The sequence below is a fragment of the Phymastichus coffea genome, unplaced genomic scaffold (assembly GCF_024137745.1).
Source record: "Phymastichus coffea isolate CEN01 unplaced genomic scaffold, Cenicafe_Pcof_1.1 PCOF00003, whole genome shotgun sequence".
Taxonomy (NCBI): Eukaryota; Metazoa; Arthropoda; class Insecta; order Hymenoptera; family Eulophidae; genus Phymastichus; species Phymastichus coffea.
In genome coordinates, this window is record NW_026706814.1 from 8,091,435 (window position 1) to 8,113,512 (window position 22,078).

At 33.9% G+C, this 22,078-nt stretch overlaps 1 protein-coding gene across 6 annotated transcripts in view; it reads left to right on the plus strand.

Annotated features, from left to right (window-relative positions):
- Nucleotides 1-22,078, plus strand: part of LOC131664074 (potassium voltage-gated channel protein Shaker) — a 1,178,399-nt gene that overhangs the window by 164,583 nt on the left and 991,738 nt on the right. For 2 of the 6 annotated variants that reach the window (XR_009301908.1, XR_009301909.1), the window contains 5 exons: nucleotides 12,541-12,726; nucleotides 12,827-13,224; nucleotides 13,299-13,635; nucleotides 13,698-13,914; nucleotides 13,983-14,338. The exons of the other annotated variants lie outside the window; for them this stretch is intronic. The gene's annotated coding sequence lies outside the window, so the exon portion shown is untranslated. Of the gene's footprint in view, nucleotides 1-12,540; nucleotides 12,727-12,826; nucleotides 13,225-13,298; nucleotides 13,636-13,697; nucleotides 13,915-13,982; nucleotides 14,339-22,078 lie in introns of those variants that run through there. 6 annotated transcript variants of the gene reach the window in all.

Sequence of the window (22,078 nt, forward strand, 5' to 3'; positions counted from 1 at the left end):
TTATTCATTCAAAAAGGTATTCGTGGAGGTATTAGTCAATGCTGCAATAGATTTTCAAAATCAAACAATGAATATATGGGTGAAGAATTCAATAAGGATGAGCCAAACAAATTTTTAATGTATTATGACGTTAACAACCTTTATGGTTGGGCTATGACTCAATCACTGCCATTTGAGGGCTTCAAATGGGTTTCAAATGTAGATATGTCAAATTTATTCAATATCTCTGATGATAGCGACGTAGGCTATATTTTAGAAGTAGATCTAGAGTATCCACAAGAGCTGCATGATGAACATAAAGACCTATCTCTTTGTCCTGAACATACTAAACCACCCGGATCAAAACAGAAAAAGCTTTAGACAACGCTTTATGATAAAGAACGATACGTTATTCATTATAGAGCGTTAAAACAAGCTCTCAAATATGGACTAAAATTCAAAAAGATATATAGAGCACTAGAATTCAAACAAAAACTATGGCTGAAACCATATGTTGATTTAAATACTGAAAAAACAAAGTAAGCTAAAAATGAGTTTGAAAAATTATTTTACAAGCCTATGATTAATGCAGTATATGAAAAAATGATGGAAGACGAAAGAAAACGAAAAGATTTCAAACTGATCAATCAATGAGGTGGTAGATATGGCGCTGAAACTTGAATTGTCCAACCAAATTTCCATGATAGTTCCATCTTTCATGAAAATTTAGCTGCTATTCAATTATCCTGGACAACTATCAGTATTAGGAAACCTATATACTGTTACGCTCACACGTACACTCACACAAAATAATAATAATAACTTTGTTATAAAAAGAATGAGAATGTATTTATTTAAAATAACCACAATTATATGTTTATCGTCTCAATGCAAAACATACTCTGAGAAAACAAAGCGAACAAAACAAACTAACAAAATCGCTTAGCAACGTATTTCGTTCGAAATCAGAGGAGAATACATAACAATACATCGGTCTATGTGTATTAGATCTTTCAAAAACATTAGTCTATGACTTTCATTATGGATACATGAAGCAACGAATTGGTGAAAAATGTAAATTACTTTATACTGATACTGACAGCATCATTTATGAAATTCAAGATGTCGATATGTATGATATCATGAAAGTAGACATTGATAAATTTGCCACATAGGACTATCCTGCTGATAATCAATTTGGAATGCCTCTAGCTAACAAAAAAGTTCTTGGTGTTATGAAGGATGAGTGCAATGCTGCTATTATGAGAGAGTACATTGGGTTACGAAGTAAACTATACAGTATCAAAATAATAAATAAGAAGCCCTTGAAAAAGGCAAAAGGAGTGATAAAACCTACAGTAAAAAAATACACTCAATCATTCAGATTATCGAAAGTGTTTAAACGAAATGGAAATTATTAAATGTACCCAATGTAATATTCGATCTAAATTACATCAAGTAATAACAGAGAGAGAGGAAAAGACAGCACTAAGCCCTCATGATGATGACTAGTAATGGATAGGGAGAAACAATGGATACCAGAGTTTACAGAGTGGGAGAATGGCTTTAGATGAAGAATCATGAGAGAGGGGAGACTGAAAGAGAGGGAAGCGGCGACGACGGCTTGAGATTTAAGGGAGGGGTTGACACTTATAAAACCGAGAGCACACTCCTGTTCGATACAGTTGCTCAGCTCTCGCTCAAGCAACAGTCTTACCCTCAACCTCCAATAGATCTTCTACTAACCATTGAAACAAGTAAGACATTACATATTATTACAATAGATGACGAATTTGAGGTATTTGTGCCCAAAAGAGTTAATATAGTACTCGAAAAAGATGAAGAAATGTTGAAAAACCTACATAAGACTAGTGAGAAGGAGGAGCTATTTATTTACCATATAGTCGGTTCAAACTTCGAATTTAAACATAATTGTATCTTCAACGAATAATAATTAAATGTATTGAAATACTAATGTAAATAGCTGCACTATGAATAATAAAAGAAAATATATCTAATCGAATAGTCTTTTGTTTCCTTTATTTAACTATCCTCTTATTTCCTTTTGTGGAGAGGTAAAAAAAAAGTTCATAATGTAGCCCTTTTCAATGAATTTTCTCTCATTGTAAAGGTGACTCATGAGCGATGATTTGAAAGGAAGTACCTCACAGGTGAGAGCGAAGGTTGGAGCTCTCACTATTCCTGTAATTAACGTTAAGTTCCGATAGATGGCAGTCATTCGAGTTCTAATATATTTATAAGAAGTATGCATAGCTTGCATTACCATCATTCAGTGAGAAGAAATAGCTATAGCAAGACTATCCTCTTGTGATTCATCATGGCGCCTATTAGAAGAAACAAGAAGAGCATTCGTGCTTCGAAGTATGTATGGTTCTCGGATAATATTCAAATTCATCATCTTCCTATTGAAGACAAAGACTCGAGGAAAGGAGTGTGGGAGCAGTTTGCACGAGATCGAGAACGCTTCCAACGTCGTATTATGTAATTAAGTAGTATAATATCAAGAGGACTATTTAAGAAACGTATAATAATGATGAATCATATTCTTGAACCTATACTAAAAAATCATTGTATAGTATATACACTTAACAAACTAAAAATCTAAGTGGAGGTGGAAGAAGCAACAAGTGGAGGGGGGCGGTGGTGGTGGCTAGAAAAAAGTGTAGTAGTGGGGTAAAGGTCTTAAGAGAGAGAGAAGAGCTCGGAAAACGTCATTCTGTTAGAAGAATCATCACAGTAGTATCCACTTCCTTCTCCATTATTCTCAAGTCTTCGATAGCAAGATGGACTTGGAAATGTTAAATAAAATAGCTATGAAGCCCTTTGATTCACTACCGGAGAAAATCATTATGAACTTGAAGAAAATCATTGTTATTTAGTGACAAACTTTAAGGAAGAAGATAACAATCGAATCATTCTCGAGCTCGATGCTGAATTCCAACTTATTTTACCAGATCGAATTTCAAGAGCCATCATGAAACATTATGATCTTTATATATTACTTTCAGATCATGTACAAAAATATTGTTTACAGATTGAATATCATAGCGCTGGTAGACTTCAATTTATTATTTAATGTAACAAAAATGTATCTTTATTTCAATAAAGTATGTACAATAAATTTATTATAAAATATATTGTGGAGAGGTAAATGAGTCACAGGTGTTCCTACTAAAGCAGGTTTCGACTTGTTCTAATGGATTCACAAGTGATGATGCTCAAATGGAAATACCTCACAGATGAGAGCGAAGGTTGGGGCTCTTACCGTTAAAATAAAACAAAAATTATTTATTATTATTACGATATTTATTTGAATAAAAGTTACTTTACATAAACGTCTTTATTCTTTCATACGAATAAAGTCTTATCTATCCATGAATTGTGCGAGTTGTCGAATCCCAACCATTTAACGTATACTTGATTACCACGTTTCCTTAAAACTTATTCAATGAGATAAGCATCAGGATACATAGCTTTCTGTAGTTCTTGCTCATAAAAACCTCCAACAATTGGATTGCCTTTGTAATCTCTTAAATTATAATAAAAAGGCTTTGTCTTCGTAACTCGTTGAATAGTAAAAATCTTAGTAGACCAGTTAGGAGTGTATCCTTTTTCGAAAACGTGTTTAAACTTGCTCACACGTACTTTACCGCCTACTTAGAATTTAGGGCTCTTAACGAAAAGACGTCGGTCGTAAGAGGATCGTCTGAACACCTGCATTTCATTCTCTTTAGTTACGTCATTAGGCTTCATATCTATCGTATGATGTTTTCGATTATTGTAAGATTTCAATAAATCAGCTCGAATGTCGATCCATTTGTAATTTCCTTGTAGACTGAATTTTTTCCACGTGAAATTTTTTAGCGTGCGATTGAAACGTTCACAAATAGATGCCTTAAGATTGCTATAGGTTGAATATAGATTTATTTTATACTTTGTCATTAGTCTTTGAAAATTTGAATTGTAGAATTCTTTGCCACGGTCCACATATAGGTTTATAGGAGTGCATCCTTTTTTTAATATAAACTCCATTGCATAAACAACATCTACACCAGTTTTTTGTTTCACAGGAACTGCCCAAGCGTACTTTGAAAATATATGAATGACAGTTAATAGATATCAAAAGCCTTTGTTCTCTCTCAAGTAGCCTTGCATCTATATAAGATCAGCTTGCCATCTCTCATCTATTCCACGTACATCAACTTTTCTACAGGGATAGTTTCGACGTGCTGGTTTATGTAACTCATCCACCACTCTTTGATGTTTCATTTCAATCTATTTTTTAAATTGATTTAAAAAGTCAAACGGTCCAATATTTCTTTCTTTCTCCTTATTATTATTATTATTATTAATATTATCTTCTCCTAACTGTTTAATAACTACTCGATGCTTTACTAATTCTAATCTTATTGTATCTAATGATTTTATAAGATCATTTATCGTACTCGTAAGCATAGTAACATTAGCTTCACTAGTTTTTCGCAACGTTTGTAAGTTTACAGCATCGTTACTTTCCTGAGGATCGGCTATATTACAAATTCTTTTGTCATTCGCGTCGTATTGTCCGTCTTTAGTGATTTTATACCCTACACCAGGAGGACCTTGATTACCCTCCTTTTTATTCAATATACGTCCAAACACATCAACACTCATTTTATTACTGAGCAATATTTAGGATTCTCTTAATATATATAGCCAGCTTCACGTAATTCTTCAATATTTGAATGAATTTCATTAACATGACTAAAATTACCGGCGATTTGTTCGGCAATAAGCAATCTCAATCCATCAACGAGCTCGTTTGGATCATCCCAATATACATAATCAAATAACGTTCCTTTTCTAGCTATTTTATAGTTAGAAAAAAGACCTCTTCCATCAATAGTCGATTTTCGCTTCTTAGCGCTACTGCTCAAAGATAAATTTGGACCAATATACTTTTTGAATTTATTTACATGCTTATTGCGTATTCTCCATTTGTTTCGTATCTCTTTCGATGAGCGTTAGTGATTTCAAAAATTTTTATATAATTTTCAATATCCGATGAACTGATTAATTTAGAATCAGGTTCTTTACGAAAGAGAAGTTCCATTAAACCAGGCGTCTTGCTGTATGTTTTATCATTCACAGTCACGTTATCGTTTTGGAAGAAATTTGGAGAATTGCCTATGACATATGTATTTTCATGCAAGCGAACACCAAATGTCTTATCTAAATTACTATTCTGCTGAGGTTCATGCAATAGTCGAACATAGTTTCCTACAATCGAATCATCCAATAGCTGTTGTCTCTGTTCTGTACTTACATTTGAACTACTTTTGTTCAAATTTATAGCAGTTGTATCAAGTGATGATTCATCATAATCATCAATAGAAATAGCAGACTCAAATGTAGTATCAAGCGGTTGCAATGTAGAATTTAATTCATTAGTAGTACTATTGAAATATCTAGATTTGTAGGGAGTGTCAGCTGCTACTTTTGACTTGAAAACATTATCGAACGCGATTTTATTTTTCTTTTTCGTTCGCTGATCAGCAGTAGTAGTATAAGTGGTAGTAGCGTTACTTTTATCAGTAGTTACCTCTACGAGTTTCTTCAATGGATCAACCATAGGTTTAAAAGTTTCATGCAATGTCTTTTCTAAATCAGCTTTACCATGTTTTATTAGTTGATACTTGCGTCTTATGGCATCACGAGCCATAGATGATTGCTCGAGCACCTTCTTTTCTCTTTCAAAGTCAGCCATGTTTACGCTTGTAATTTCTAAATTTAAATAATCTTCATCCACCCACTCCTCTATATTTATAGTAAAAGAATCAAATCCCTTTCTATATCGTCCATGATTTATTGGTCTGTCTCTGTCAAAAACTAAAAACCCATGATTATCGTCTCTCCAACATTTTGAACAAATTGCTTTAAACTTCTCAAAAGACATATCTGAGTTAATATGATCATTGTAAATGTGCTTAATATTCACGTCATCTTGTCGAAACAAAACAAGTAAATTCACATTACCTCGAATGAGATGCTTCGGAATGCGAGCGTACGATTGATTGAGATAGAAACTATCTACTTTTTTATGTCTGCCCATACAGAAGAATGCTCTTACGTTATCTTGCTTCTCAGTGGCTATATCGTCAAAAATCATGATAGAATTTGGTCATGTTTTTATGGTGAAACAACTGTCTCATGATCGCTGAAAGCATGATACTCTATACCATTAATAGGCTCTAATAAATCTTTCAAAAATTTATATTTAGGCTGATTAAAGGATTTTGAGTAGACATATACGTTTTCAAATCTAAGACCATTAGGATGAGTGATTAATATTCATAAACAATTAGTTTTTCCACAATTACTAGGTTCACATAAAACGGCACGGATACTATTAGGCAATAGTTCGCCATGTCTTTTTTCTTGTTTTTCCGTCTCTACCACTCCATCGAAATTAATGACTTGAAGCTTAAAAGGCTGTTCTTTGAAATCCATGTTGCTTACTCATCATCGACACCTCAATGAATGAGTTTGTTAGGTATAAAAGGTCTGCTTATATATCTTTTATTTCATTAACATGCTGTCTTTCGAAGAAGTATGATCACGTACTATAAAAGAAAGACTGGTGGTGATCTAGTGAACAAGATTATAAATAATTTGCCTATTGAAGCTCACTTACCTGGATATGAGTATTGTGATCCTGGTACAAAATTGAACAAACGATTGGCACGTGAAGATCCTGGTAAAAATCCACTAGACGTTGCTTGTAAAGAACACGATATTGATTATGTGCGAAATCCGGAGGATATTGCGACAAGAAATAAAGCTGATGAAATTCTAGCTAAAAAAGCTTGGGAAAGAGTACAAGCTAAAGATAGCAGTTTTGGTGAGAAAGCAGCTGCCTTCACTGTAGCCAACATTATGAAAGTTAAAATTAAGCTTGGTATGGGTGTTGATATGAAGAAAGCTAGTAAGAAACGAGGTAGAGGATTTAAAAAACGCCAAGCACGAAAGAAATTTAGAAAAATCAAAAAGCCGTCTGTTACATTGAATAAAATTATTAAGACGGTCTCGGAAAGTAGTTTGCCTAACAATCGAGCTCTTGTAGTTATTCGTTCGGCTATATAAGGAGCCAAAGAAGTTGTGGAAAAGGCTGGCGGTAGAAGTAAAATACATATACCACGAATTTAATCTATTCCCAGTAAAGTTGGTGGAGCGCTTCCTATTTTAATTCCATTATTTGCTGCTTTAAGCGCCACTGGAGCTCTAACTGGAGGAGCTGTTTCAATAGCAAAAACCGTTAACAGTGCTAAGGCCGCTCAAAATTAATTGAAAGAAGCTCATAGACATAATAAAACTATGGAAGCTATTGCTATTGGTAAAGGACTTTATTTGAAACCATATCGTAAAGGTTATGGTCTTCATCTGAAACCATATTCAAGTGGAAAAGGTTTAAAAAAAAAAGCTCGAAGTAACTTTACCCAATCGAGCACTGATAGATCATGATATAAGAAAATATGCTAAAATACTAAAAATTGCAAATTTTCGAGGTGTTTTCATGCGTATTTCTCTGCCAGCCGATGGACCACGATATAAAGAGACAGCTATTGTAAATTTAGATGATAAACGTGGACCAGGTACTCATTGGGTAGCATACAAAAAGAAAGGTAATGAGGTTATGTATTTTTATAGTTTTGGTAATCTACAACCGCCTATAGATCTATTGCTTTATCTCAAAGTTAATAGAATCATGTATAATTATATTAGATATCAAGATTTTAATACATATAATTGCGGCCATCTTTGTCTCAAATTTCTTTTAAACAAACTATAGAAAAGATGACTAGTATATAAAATACTCATTCAAAGAATGACTATTATTTGATATGAATCTGTCATGGAGAATAGACTGACATTGAGTCTCTCGGGAACATTATCCGTACTCGAAACATATTATTTTCCACCGATCGAATTGATACCAACCAAAAAATACGTTCTTGGTTTAGTTGAGCTATTAACATTTGATTCAATACCAAACAGTGACGTTGCTTATAATAAGTTTTACTTTGAAGATCAAGAAGCTATCACTTTACCGACTGGTAGCTACGAAATAGAAGATATTGAAAGCTTTCTCAAAGAAGCATTAGCACCTGAAGGTATATCGTTTAGCCTGAAACCAAATAATAATACTTTATGTAGTGTCATTCAGTTCAGTCAAAAAATACATTTTGAACCAGAAGATTCTATTGGATCAATTTTAGGCTTCACTAGACGTACGCTCGTTGAAAACGAAACACATAGTTCTGATTTACCCGTCACTATTCTTAAAGTCAACGCTTTACGTGTAGAGTGTAATATTACTACAGGCTCTTACATAAACGATCGTAAAGTACATACTATACATGAATTTTTCCTAGCAGTCCAACCTAAATATAAGATTATAGAAGTTCCCTCGCAAGTCATTTACCTTCCAGTCGCTGTGAGGAGCATTGATCATTTTCAAATTCGTATAGTTGGTCAAGACGGAAACCTAGTTAACTTTCGAGGAAAAGTCTCACAGTGCGAGTACATATAAAGACCATATCTTAGTAATGGGTATCATTTACAATATAAAAACCGGTCGAGGCTATATTTAGAGACAAAAATGTCAATCAACAACCAGTCAATATCTAGCTATCAGACCACTTACGCCTCAGAACATTCAATTCCTGAAAAGCTTGAGACTAAAAGTCATCGAAAATCGTGGAAGAAAATATTGTACATATTAATGTGCTGTATAAAACAACAACAACAATATGGAGGGAATTCTAGACCTTCATTCAGGTGTCGCTTTTGATGAGTCTATAGCTCATTATGAAGTTCATGCGCATCAGCCTTATTCATTATCATATTTCAATAATAGTGATGAAATCCATATAGCAATTCAACATCAAGATTTATCTCTGCTTCCATCACGCTGTATGATTCATATTTGTGGTCGGTTGATCAAGCCGGACGGTACTACGCCAGTGGAGAACACTTTATTAGTCAACAACGCCCTCTGTCATTTGTTCGAGGAAATACGATATGAAATAAATGCTATTGAAATTGATAAAGTGAAAAATGTAGGCTTAACGATCCTCATGAAAAATTGGCTTTCACTCAATCCATGTCAGAGCTCTATCGCTGAAAATACCGGATGGAATGGTGATAACAATAAAGTTTTAATATGTAATGCTCTAGGTTTTTTTGATGTGACTGTCCCTCTCAGTATGTTGATGGGCTTTGCTGAAGATTATCGAAAAATTGTAGTCAATGTCAAGCATGAACTTATTCTCACAAGTTCAAGAGATGATTTGAATGCTATTTTAAGTATTCCAGTAAGGAATCCTGATGCTTCAGAAAAATCAATAATTACTTTAACTAAGGTTGAATGGTTGATTCCATATGTGATGGTTGCAGACAAAGAAAAAATCAAATTACTCAATCAGATTGGACGAGATCGTGCAATTACTATGAGTTATCGTACTTGGGAAATGTATGAGTATCCAAAATTACCTCGTACATCAAAATATGTTTGGAGTGTTAAGACTTCCAATCAATTGGAAAAGCCTCGCTTTGTTATTTTAGCTTTTCAAACTAAACGTAAAAGTTCAGCGAGTGTTAATTCTAGTAAATTTGATGATTGTAATATTAGTAATGTGAAGCTATTCCTCAATTCACAATGCTATCCGTATGGAAATTTCAATTTAAATATCGATCAAAATCAGTTTGCTGTTTTCTACGATATGTATACTAATTTTCAAAACGCTTACTAAGGTAAAGAAAACGAGCCGTTACTCAACAAAAAGGATTTCATTAATAAAGTACCGCTAATAGTTATCGACTGCTCCAAACAAAATGAAACATTAAAAAGCGCCCCAGTCGATGTTCGCCTAGAATTTGAAATTCGAACCGATTTTCCTGAAGATACTGCAGCCTACTGCTTAATATTACACGATCATATTGTACAATATAATCCAATTAGTGGTGATGTTAAAAAATTAGTTTAAAATTAACAAGACATTATGTAATCAATGTACACGATGCTTTTCAATAAAAAAAGAAAAGAAATATATATATATATATATATGTATGTATATGTATATATATATATATATATATATATATATATATATATATATATATATATATATATATATATATATATATATATATATATATATATATATATAATTAGAATTTAATACAAACTACCTATAACCATAGAGAGAAAGAGAGAGAGAGAAGCATCCAGGCTATACGGCGTACGCACCTAGCAAGCTAGAGACGCTACACCCTCACCGAGGGCCCAAACTTAGCTAGCATAAGCTTACTATAGAAGGAGAATGAGAGACACCATCATATAGCTTACTAAATACCCCCTACCAACTTCTACAGCTACCTACCTTAACAACCTCTGTAGGTGGATGTGGGTGGATGGCTGGGTGGAGTAGGTGAATGGGTTGTTGGGGGAGGCACTCTGTCGGAGGGCCCACTGGCAGATCCTAAGTAAATTAACACATTATTAATTTTTTAATTTAGTTTATTTGATTAGTTTTCTTTAATAAATTTTACAAAATTTAGTTTTTTTTTCTTTTTTTAATATTATTATTATTTCAATTTTTTGGATCCGACGACCTTTGAGGGGCGAGTAGGTTTCCTCACTGTTGGTTGGGCCGGAATCAAAATAACTTTTCGTCCAACACACTCGACATTCTTCACCAGCGGAATTTTTTTCTGTAAAAAGAAATTTTTTAATTATTATTTTTAATTTATATTTATTAATTATTTCTATAATTTAAGTACTTACAGTAGCAGTCAAATCGAGTGGTATATCGACTTGTGAATCTTCTCTTTGACAGCCTGCGGATGTTGCTGATGATGACGATAATGTTATCGATGCTGATGACGTTGACATCCTCGAAGATGGTACATTATCCTGATTTACCATGGCGGTTGTTGATGGTTTAGCTCTCTCATTTATGCTGGAAAGTCTTTTTTCTGAAAAATAAATGATAATAAATAAATAAATAAATATATAATGAGAAAAAATACTTACAGTTATTAATATTACAATTAATAGCCGATAAAACGGCTCTATTGCTACAGTCTGAACGGTAGGATTAGTAAGCTGAAATTTAGTAATAACATTATTACTGAAAAAAAATTCTAAAATTTGTTTAAATTATTTTTAAATTCTAAAAATTGACACGCTATGATGATGTTGTCTATTTTATTTTTTTTATTAAATAAATTTATAAAAAATATAAAAAACTTATTAAAATGTTTAAATAATAAAGGATCACCACTTCACTGTGAACAGCTTGAAGTTTCCCTTAAGACTGACCAACGAAAATCCTACTGAACACTCACACTATTATCAGGTACGATTTTTTCTACAATATACGTAACGCTACAGACAAACGTAGACATTCTTTGAGTGAGATAGGACGTTTGGCGTGCCCTTTCCCTCCCCATGTGGGCTAGAAAATTTGCTACTTTCTAAAAACTTCATAAATCTTGAACGACGTGCCGGTGACTTTATGGTCATCTGTAATAAACACATTAAACGCAGATGGTCACGCGTCCGCGCTAATGAGTTTGTTTGATTATCCTTAAACCGTCTATGATCTGCATTTGTGATAGTCATAGGCAACATAAGATAAGAGGGTAGGTAGTAAGCATAGCTGCTCATGCGCTTCCCTCCTCTTCGCTCTGTGGTCCACGCTGAGTCAGAGCTAGAGAGAGAGCACACGTTTACTACTACTATAGTAGCGCATCCCCATCAGGCCAGAACTATAGACAGTATGTGCTTCCCCCTCCTCCGCACGCAGTGGTCCACGCTGAGTTAGAGCTAGAGAGAGGGAGAGAGAGAGAGCACGCATCGTCAAGTTAGAACTATAGACAGCATGCGCTCTCCCCTCCTCCGCACGCTCGGGCCCTGTACCAAATGTATGCGCGTGTAGCTAATATACACAATATGCATCTTCTAAGGTACATGTGGCATTGGTTCTAGTGGTAAAGCGCTAGCCTGCCAACCCAGAAAACTCCGGTTCGATTCTCCGGTCTATCTCTTCATTTTTTTCAATCGTCGCTATTTTCTATTCGTTTCATTTTCAATGTAGCAAGTAAATTGTCAATAATATATTTATAACTTTTTAAAAAATACATTTAAATTAAATTAGACAGAAAGCACTAGGTATAGGGTCCCTAGGGACTAGGAGCCCTAGAAACCTTCCTAAAAAAATTATAAACAATTGTTAGCATTAATAATAATTAACATGGAAGGGTTACGCCAGGGAACCAAAGGGTTAAACCAGGGACCCCCCCCCCCACGAATATTGTTAATAATAATTGTTAACAATAACAATTATTATTAACATGAAAGGGTTAAGCCTGGGGGACCAAAGGGTTACGGACCCCCCGCAGGTGTGCTGGAACTTACATTGCTATACTACTACTCACACTACTTTGTTCCTTATTTTAAAAAATAAACTGACAATTAATATTTTATTTGTTATTTAGATGTTTTCTCCACCAGTAGATGTATCTGATGCTATAAGCCAATTAAAGGATGAATTATCTGCATTGTCAACTTTAAATTTTCACGTCGATTCTAATAAAAAAGATGTCAAAAATGAACGTTGTTACAAAGAAGATACGAGGAATGGAGAAAAAAATTTGTTAAATACACAAATTAATATTGTTACGGTATGCATACAAATGATATATACAGAAAATATTAATAGTCGGATATCGTTATAACTTATTTAATAATTAACCTAAACTGTACGTTTTATTTAATTATTAGGTAGAAGAGCAACAAAATATACCCATTAACCATGACGGTGAAATCAACTAACTCAAAAAAGCTTTAATGGTAGAACGCAAAAAAAATGCTATTCTCATTGAAAGAGCGGTAGCAACTACAGTTGATATATTATTACTAATGGCGATGATGTGTTCGAACAGACAGCTTCAAAATCTTCAAAGCAACCTCAGTTGGCATCCTCTGGAAACAACAGTCCAGCTTCTCTGCCTTCAAGAAGCTCTTCCAATTCTCACTCTAGTTCAAATCCTCAGTTACGGTATAAGAGCATTCGAGTCCAAGCCTAAGCAAAGGCTCTTATATCAATGTTTCACCTGCTCTTTCTCCAAGAATCATATTACAACCCATTAGTTCATTACATAATTTTCTTCATAACAAAAGTAAGTATGCAGTTTTAGAATTAATCATTAATTGACATTACATGTAAATACTACACATCAATATTCGTTTTTAGAATTGCCATCGAATTTCGAAGACCCTTCTATTTCTAAACAAGCAGACATACGGTCGCTCAAACTTGTAAATCGAAGGCCTGTTTCTGATCAATCATCGGAAGGTATCAAGAAAAAATAAAACACTACTCACAAAGTTTAAGACGACGTGTAGAAAAAGCAAGGATGGCAAAGATGACAACCAAAAAGACGGGCCGTTCCAAATACATTAGAAAAACCAAGGAAGTAAGGTACGACTCCGATGATTATGCCAATTCTGAAACTAATGAAATTAGAAGAAAATCTTTTGAAGAGTGGAACGAAAAAATAACAAATAAAGAAACTGGGAATACTACCGAAGTACGTATTTATTAATGTACAAATTTCCATTGTAATATATTAATTTCATTCCTTTTTTTCAGGTTGGTATGATACATCTGCATTTTGGAGTGTCAGTGCCTATGAAAGCCTGGAAAACAGCTCGTAAATGATTGACTCCTTCTAGCTTTTTACGCCAATTAACAGTTCCACATATGTGGACATTGGAGAAGCTTATAAATAAAGCCGTTCAGCCTCAAAAAACGAATGATTCAAAATCTAGAGAACCGTTGATTCCTAAGAAGTTTGAAGCAGGCAAACGTAAGAAAATTTTATTAACGACTACTTTTGCCCGCATAAAAATTACTTTTAATTGCACTACACTGTAGGTGCGTATGCGCAGTTCCTAATGAAACGTGGGCTTATTGTAAAAGATCCGGATACGGAAGAAGAAATAAGAGGACACACACGACTAATTGCTTATTATGGCCGAGAGCTAGGAATTATTATATCACAGGCAAGCACTAACGAAAAGAAAAAGAATGAACTCCAAAATACTGATGCAGAATACATCAATTCTGGTGAAAGTCAGAATGGATATGAATCAGATTATACGAATTTAGAATCTTATCATGATGAAGATGAAACAGATTAAAATGCTATTTTATTTTTATTAACTCATATAAATTTTACCAAAAGCTAGAAATAATAATGTTTTTTTAAGTGTTGGTACCAATTAAATTGATTACAGAAAATATTTATTAATATTTAAAAAATATATTATTTATAATATGTAATTACTAAAAATATTCCTAAGTAATATCTGTTGAATCCTAAAGTTATACGCTTATGGAAAGGTACATACAGTGCCATATGTACAATTTTTTTTTTTTTTTAATTTAAGCTTTATTAACACTTATACAAAGGTTATTTAGCTGAATACAGAATATTGTGGTTATCTTAAATTACATCTATATGGATATGTTACATTTCTGAATGAAATCGTATATTATAGTCATAGTTGCGCTGTTTGGTTGATTTAATAAACATTTTATGTCCAGCGGTAGAAAGACTTTATTTTATGCAGGGAGGCCAACACGCCTTTTCTTTCTTCGTTGAAATTTGGACACTGCCAAATTACGTGATTGAGGTCTTGCACTTCTTGTCCACACTCGCAATAGGGATCGTCAATAACCTTGATTTTCGCAAGTGACTCTCTTAGACTATTATGATTATTGCGACTTCTACAAATCGTTACAATGTATTTTCGACTGTGTGTGTGACTTGAGAACCAAGGCTTGGTCGACTGAACATAATAATTTTGAAAGTAGTGTATCCCTTTCGTTAAGCCTCTATTAATAATAAAATTTTTAGTTTCTTTATTAGTGCTCTTTTGTATCAATTGCTTCAGGTCAGAAAAAGGAACGCGCCTGTTGTTGCTCTGATGCTAACTTCGCATGCATGTCTGCTAGTTCATTGCCCACTATCCGTGCATGCGACGGTATCCAAAATATGGATACTTTAGCTTCATTGGAGCATCTTTGATAAAATATTGATTTTTTTTTGAGGATGTCAAGTAAATGAAAATTAGAATAAGCGGCGTTTTTGAGACTGTTCAGTGTCAAAACGGCACTCAGCGAATCAGTGTATATCTCTACATTACAATCAGTATGCATAAGAGCAACATCCATGACATCAGAGATCGCTGTGAGCTCGGCAGTATAAATAGAGGCTTTGTCAACTATACTTTTGGTTATAATAATATTTTGTTCAGGACAGACACACACATTACCGACCGAAGGACTATTTAGACTTTTGCTATCATCAGTGTAAATTTTGATAGCCTCAGTGTTTCCAAAAATCTGCTGAAACAATTGATTGGGGTTAGAGCTATTTTGTAAATGTAGTCCCGTTTCAAAGTCTGTACACACCTGTATTTTCATAATTAAGTAGTCGTAGTTGTATAAACTAGGGAGCTCATCTACATGAATCAACTGCTGAATACAGATAATACTTTTGATGCTAACGTTGAGAACATTTGTCCTTTTCCTTTGGTCAGTAATTATTGACGGTACGAGTTTTAATACAGTTTCCCGAACAATTGAATTTTTAGCACTGAACGATTTTAGTAAAAAGTTTTTGCATAACATTTTGGTTCGATGATGGAGCATCGTTAACTTTGATTCGCCTAATAATACGTTGGTGGGAGTGCTCATTCGTGCCCCGAGAGCCAATGGAATGGCTGCGTACTGAGTTTTTTCAAGTTTTTCAATTTTATTTTTCTGTGTAGGAAAATAGATGAATGACCCATAATCAATTATTGGTCTAATATAACTCTTGTAGAATGTGAGTAGTGTAGATGGATGAGCCCTCCACCAAACTCCTCTGAGAAATTTAACAATATTCATTACTCGATTAGTTTTTTCAACAATATATTTCAAGTGTGTATCGAATTTTAATTCATAGTCAAAGTTCAGTCCCAAGAATTTAATCGATTTAACGGAGGGGAGCGTAGTGTTGAGCAACGAGAATTCAGTATCTCCTGGAATATACCCTAATCTATTAAAGTGTACGAAGTTCGTTTTGGTAGGAGAAACGCTCAAACCAAGAAAGCTTAACCTATTAACGACTAATTCGAGCGCTTTTTCTAGTGTTTCTTTGGCTTTTTGCAGATCATCAGCAATTATATACAAAACCATATCGTCTACGAACTGTAAGTTAATTACGTTTGAGTCAAGATCAGTTATCAGGCCAGCCACGTATAAAATGTACAACAACGGACTTAGCACCCCGCCCTGTGGGACTCCATTGTATATATGTTTGGGAACATCCTGATTAATTTCCGAATAAACTGATCTGTGATGTATTAGGAATTTGATAAATGTTAGCACTTTACTAGAGAATCCGTTTTCAGCAAGAATAGTTATCAATAGATCACTAAGTACATCATTGAACGCGTTGCTAATATCGAGAAATACTACAAGGTAATATATTATTTATTTCAATCTATGCCCTTATTCGGTAAGATAGCATGAGTTCGAAAATTTTGCAAATGCAAGAGGTAAGTGCTAACGGTCGTAGGCCATTTCCGTTAGGTTTGTCAACAAAATGAATATACGCGCAAGTCCAGCTATCAGGGTAAACATCATTATCATACAGTTCGTTGAGAATATCTAATAACAGTAATTGGTATTTCACTGGTATGCTATGTAGAATCTCATAATTAATGCCGTCGGGGCCCGGTGCAGATTTGTCGCCCCTTGATCTTAGTGCGGTATTAAATTCAGCATATGTGAAGTGATCGTCAAAAAGTTTATTATCGGTAGCAAGGGGGGTAGAAATATCTTTAGGGTCGGTAGCAACCCAACTAGAGCACAAATTATTTAAAGCACTTTCAATGTTGTCTTTTCTGGGCAAAGATTCATCGCAACTGGAGGGGGTGACTTTCGTCCATTTATTTTTCAATACTTTAGCGGTATTCCACGTGTACTTTATGTTTTATCGTAAGTTAATTGTCTCAGCAAAAAGTTTGAAGTATTCTCTCTTTTTCATTTTGAGCGTCCGCTTCACGAGGGCTCTCATTTTTTTTATATTTAATGTGGTGAGCGGTTTCGCCTGTGAAATTCTATCTTTTGTACGCAGCCTGTCTTCGTCTTTTGGCTCTGTCGCAATCCTTGTCCCACCAGGCGACCGGATTACGGTGTTTTGTCTTGCTGAATGTTTTTTTCTCAGGACTAGCTTTTTTAACCGCAACTTTAATCGTTTCTATGAACAAATCATATTTGTTTATAGTAGGAAGGTAGTCGTAGTCCGAATCAAGAAATTTACTATAGTCTCGTTCTAGTGTTTCGGTAACTCGAGGCCAGTTTGTTCGCTGGGATTGTATTTCAAAAGATTTTTTATAGTAACTATATTTGTCCGCGTCGTAATCAATAAATATAGGGAAGTGGTCCGAGGCTAATGGATCGTCTGAAACTTTGACTTTGAGTAGATGAGCAACATTTACACTTGAAAAAATCAGATCAATATTGCTTTTGCAATTATTGTTTACATTTGTTCGAGTAACCGTATTATTATTATGGAGAAACAGATCAAATTTTTCAGATTGCTCTAACAACCTTTTACCATTAACATCCGTTTTTGAGCAGTTCCACGATTGATTATGTGAATTGAAATCTCCCATGAATAAACATCTAGAGTTAATTTTTGAATTACTAAGTATTGTATTCCACTCGAGATCGTTTAATGTGATGTCGGGTGGTTTAAAACAGGCGATAATAGAAATGGGTTCTTTGAGATTTAGAATTTCAATTCCACATGATTCAGTGTGCAAATTGGCGTGTTGAATATTCTTAATTACTGTAAAATTATAAGTTGTCCTAATCAAAAATACTATACTACCACCGATAGCGTGAGTTCTGTCTCTTCGTAGAGTATTGAATCCCGAAAATTGAAAATTTATACCTTCTTTAAGCCACGATTCAACGCACACTAATATGTCGACTTCTTGTATAATTTTCGCAATCTCTTTCAATTTTTTACACACGCTACGCGGATTCCAGAACAGTATTTTTAATTTCGTATAAGAGAAATGTTTGTTGTCGTCGAATGGCATGTTTACCGGTGTTGAGTGTCTAATTGTTTTGTTCTGATAAGTCGTCGAGTTCTTCCTGGCTATCATAGCGCGATGAATTGGTATCATCTACAGACATAGCCTCGTTGTTCATCAGGCATTTGGAAATGCGAGTGATTCTCGTTTTGATTTTTCTACAAGTTATGTACTTGTGTACTTCATTGAGCATGATAACAAGAGCCCTATGATTTTCTACCGCGTATTTATCAGCCAAAGCAGCAGCATCTGAAATCTTATTATTGTAGGAGTCAGCCAAGAATTTACCAAGGTTTTCAAATGTCATGGGTAAGGTGGGTATGTGTTCATCAGGCACTTTACTAGCTGCTTCGTTTATCAAAGTTTCTAGGTTATCAGGGGGAACTTGCTGGTGACTGGTTTTTTTCTTTTCAGCAGTTCGTTTGGATCTCTTGTTTACATGCTTCTGTGTTTCATCTGTATCTTGTATATTTGATTGAGTTGAAGTACTGGGAGGTGTAGTCCTTTTCATTTTTATAGGATTTTCTATAACATTAGGCTTCGTAAATAAAGGTATGCCTTTAAATTCAAGCGTCTGCTTTACTGTTTCATTATTATGCTGCGTATCGTCAGTCTTATTCAATTGTGTTTGAGTAGGTGTGATAGCGTATTGGTTTTAATACTGCTGTGTGTTTTCGCTGTTATCAGCCGATGGAGTGAGCTGTTCTGTAGCAGCAGTCGAATCTTTATTAGCCGCGAGCGAATTTATGACAGTAGGACAATATTTAGCAGTGTGGCCTTCTAAGTGGCAAATAAAGCACGTAATTTTGTCCGTAGTTAAATATACATGGTGGACTGTGTCTTCGTGTTTGACTAAGATCTCTTTAGGTAGTTTGTTTACATCTTCCGGGCTGATGAATAACTGTCTACGAAAGCTAAGAATCTGAGTAAAACCAGATTCATTTATACCTAGTCGTATGAAGCTCATGTTCGATTTTGGAGAAATACCTTTAAGCTTTAATTCGTCTATGATAACATCATGTGGTATGCACGGATGTACATTTGAGAATATTACACGTCTTGATTTCAGTACACAAGGTCTTATTTTTAAGGTTTCGCCATTAATAACTATGTCATTATTACCCTCTTTGGTTAATTTATCAACTCGAGATGAATCATTCAAGTAGCAGCAGAAGCGATTCTGCAAGATTTTGGAAGCAGCTACAATATTTGTGGGAGCAGTTTTAGTGGCTATAGCTTTCAGATAAGTTCATATGTACAATTTATATATTAAATAAATAAAATAAAGGTTTTTCAATTGCTAATTACGAACGTGTTTTATAAACAATTTAGATTTGAAATAATGTTAATAAAATCACATTAATTTTCTTAAATATGACATTGTCCAGTAGAAATGACGCTATTACCTAACAGGAAATTACGTTATTTTATTCATATCTGTAAAATTTTAATCAACATTGCAATACAAAGCATATTAAAAAACGTAGGTTTATATTTAATTTATTACTATATTTGATTTGAAATTATTCATTTTATATATTTAACAGATGTATACTGAGGTGGCAATAAATTGAATTGCGAAACGCTTACAAGAAAAACAAGGTGTGTAATTATTTACAGGGATAACTCCTAAGATCAGAAATTTAATAAAATAAAATCATCAAATATCAGGAGTGAAAACATAAGAATTTTTCGTATCTGTAAAAATTCAGGGTTAATCACGTCATTTTTACGAAAATACGCTATTTTCAGGGAAAACATCATTTTATTCAATAAAACAATTAACAGTGAGGGTAAATGACGTTATTTTATTAAAATACGTCATTCGTAAGAAATGAATGACGTCTTTTTGCTTCAGTCAAATTGAATTTTAAAAAAATGACGTGATTTTTGTCCCAAATCCTGACATGACCAATGATGTTAAAAAATTACGTTATTTTACAATGTCATTCATGACGTAATTTTATAACGTCATTATTTTCAAGAGGGCGTTGATATCAACATCCGACACCGGAACACTTCTCTCGTTTTGCAACCCCACGTTGTTTCCATTATCAGCTTGATGGTATTAGCTATTTGCACTTGGATTGAGAGATAGGTCAATTTCATTATGGTCTTCATCAACATGTGATAGTGTCATTTGATTTTTTACTTCTCTCATAGTGTGAAAGTTTTCTAGAAAAAAAGTATAGAAAAATATTGATATTTGTTTATTAAATTTGTGATATTGTGAAAGTAAATTTATGTATTTATTTTAATAGAAAGAACCTTTAGTTTTTCTAAAATAATTGTATAATTAAGAATTTAACCTAGAAAAAAAATCACACTTTTTTTCAGTTAAAAACTAATTGAATTTTTTCAATGTGTATAAGCCCTTGTTATTTTTAAATATTAGAAACATTAATTACGCAAGAAATTTATTTGCATTTTAAAAATGTAAGTTTTTTTTAGATTTGCGGAAAAGATGCGAATGAATTTTATTTTCATCGCAATGTTAAAGAAAAGATAGTCCTTTTTGTCTTCTTATTTAGATTGTCGATCACAATTACATTAGCTGATCTATTAAATTGTGTTTTGATATGTATGAATTGAGATTGTCAAAAAATATTTACTGGAACCATTTATTTTAAGCTAACCGTACCTGTGTCTTACAAAATTATTGATTTGGAAATACTCACGAAACTGATAAAAACAGATTATGTGTAGATATTTCAAGTCCGGGCGAGCGATGTTGCTGGTCGAGCGGTCTCCGAGTAAATGGGTACTATTGTAAGGCGAACTGTAAGCGAGTAAAGATAAGGTGTGATATATTTGTTATTACTGAGATTTATTAAATAAATTTTGGTTGCAAAACATAGAAAATAATTGAAGATTCGGGCACGTGTTGACTCTTCGACATGAAGCAAAGGAATGACCCCCCAAGCCTCCCCTCTCTCGGCATGCGTCCTCGTTCAATTATTTTTCTACCATCCTTGGTCGTTGCCGACTTCTTATCACTTCATCTTCCAAGGATTGCCGTTCGGTGCTGCCCTCATCGAATATGAATTCGTTATTTCTCTTTCAATCAGCCATCCTGACTTTATGGTCGTCCTCGACCATTTTTCATCTTGTTTTATGTAACATTAACTGAGAGAGAGAGAGAGAGAAAATATTATTAAGGGAAAACTAATAAAATCAACGATTATATATATATATATGGGTGATTCCAGCAGTTTTTTAAAATTGGCTGCGCAGGGAGGGGGGTCAGCCGATCTTCTCGGCGATTTTTTCTATGATAGAGTATGTCAAAAGAAGCCTTTTGGCTATCTCAGATTTTCGTTAAAATATATATATGTCCATATATATTTTTTCAAAGTCTCAAAATCTACCTGTATTTGGCTATTTTTGAAAAATCGTAGCTCCGAGAGTTTTCAATATTTTTCAACGTGCGACGTCTCATTTGATTCGTCTACTTTTACACTTTCAAGAAAAAAATTGTTCATTTATAAAAATTGACAGCTACCGGGTGTACTCTGACGATATTCTATTGACGAATTAGGGTCAATTTGATGCTCATATTCCGAGTACTGTAACTTGGTCAATTTTTAATATTTTTGAACCAACCGCTTGTCATTTTTTTGTCTTTTTAAGACCTTTCATTTAAGATCCAGCGCATCTCAATCGATGCATTAGAACCAGAGATATAGCCGATAAAAGTTGGCCGTTTTTTCAAAAATAGATATTTTCAAAGGCGAAAAAAAAAGCATTCAATTTTTTTTTCTACTTTGAGGCGGTTTTAGTTAGCTCAAATCGAGTAGAACATGCTCTGAAATTTTCGCGATATGACCCTTTTTCATTTTCAAATAAATCGAAATCGCCAATTTTTGAAATCGCCTT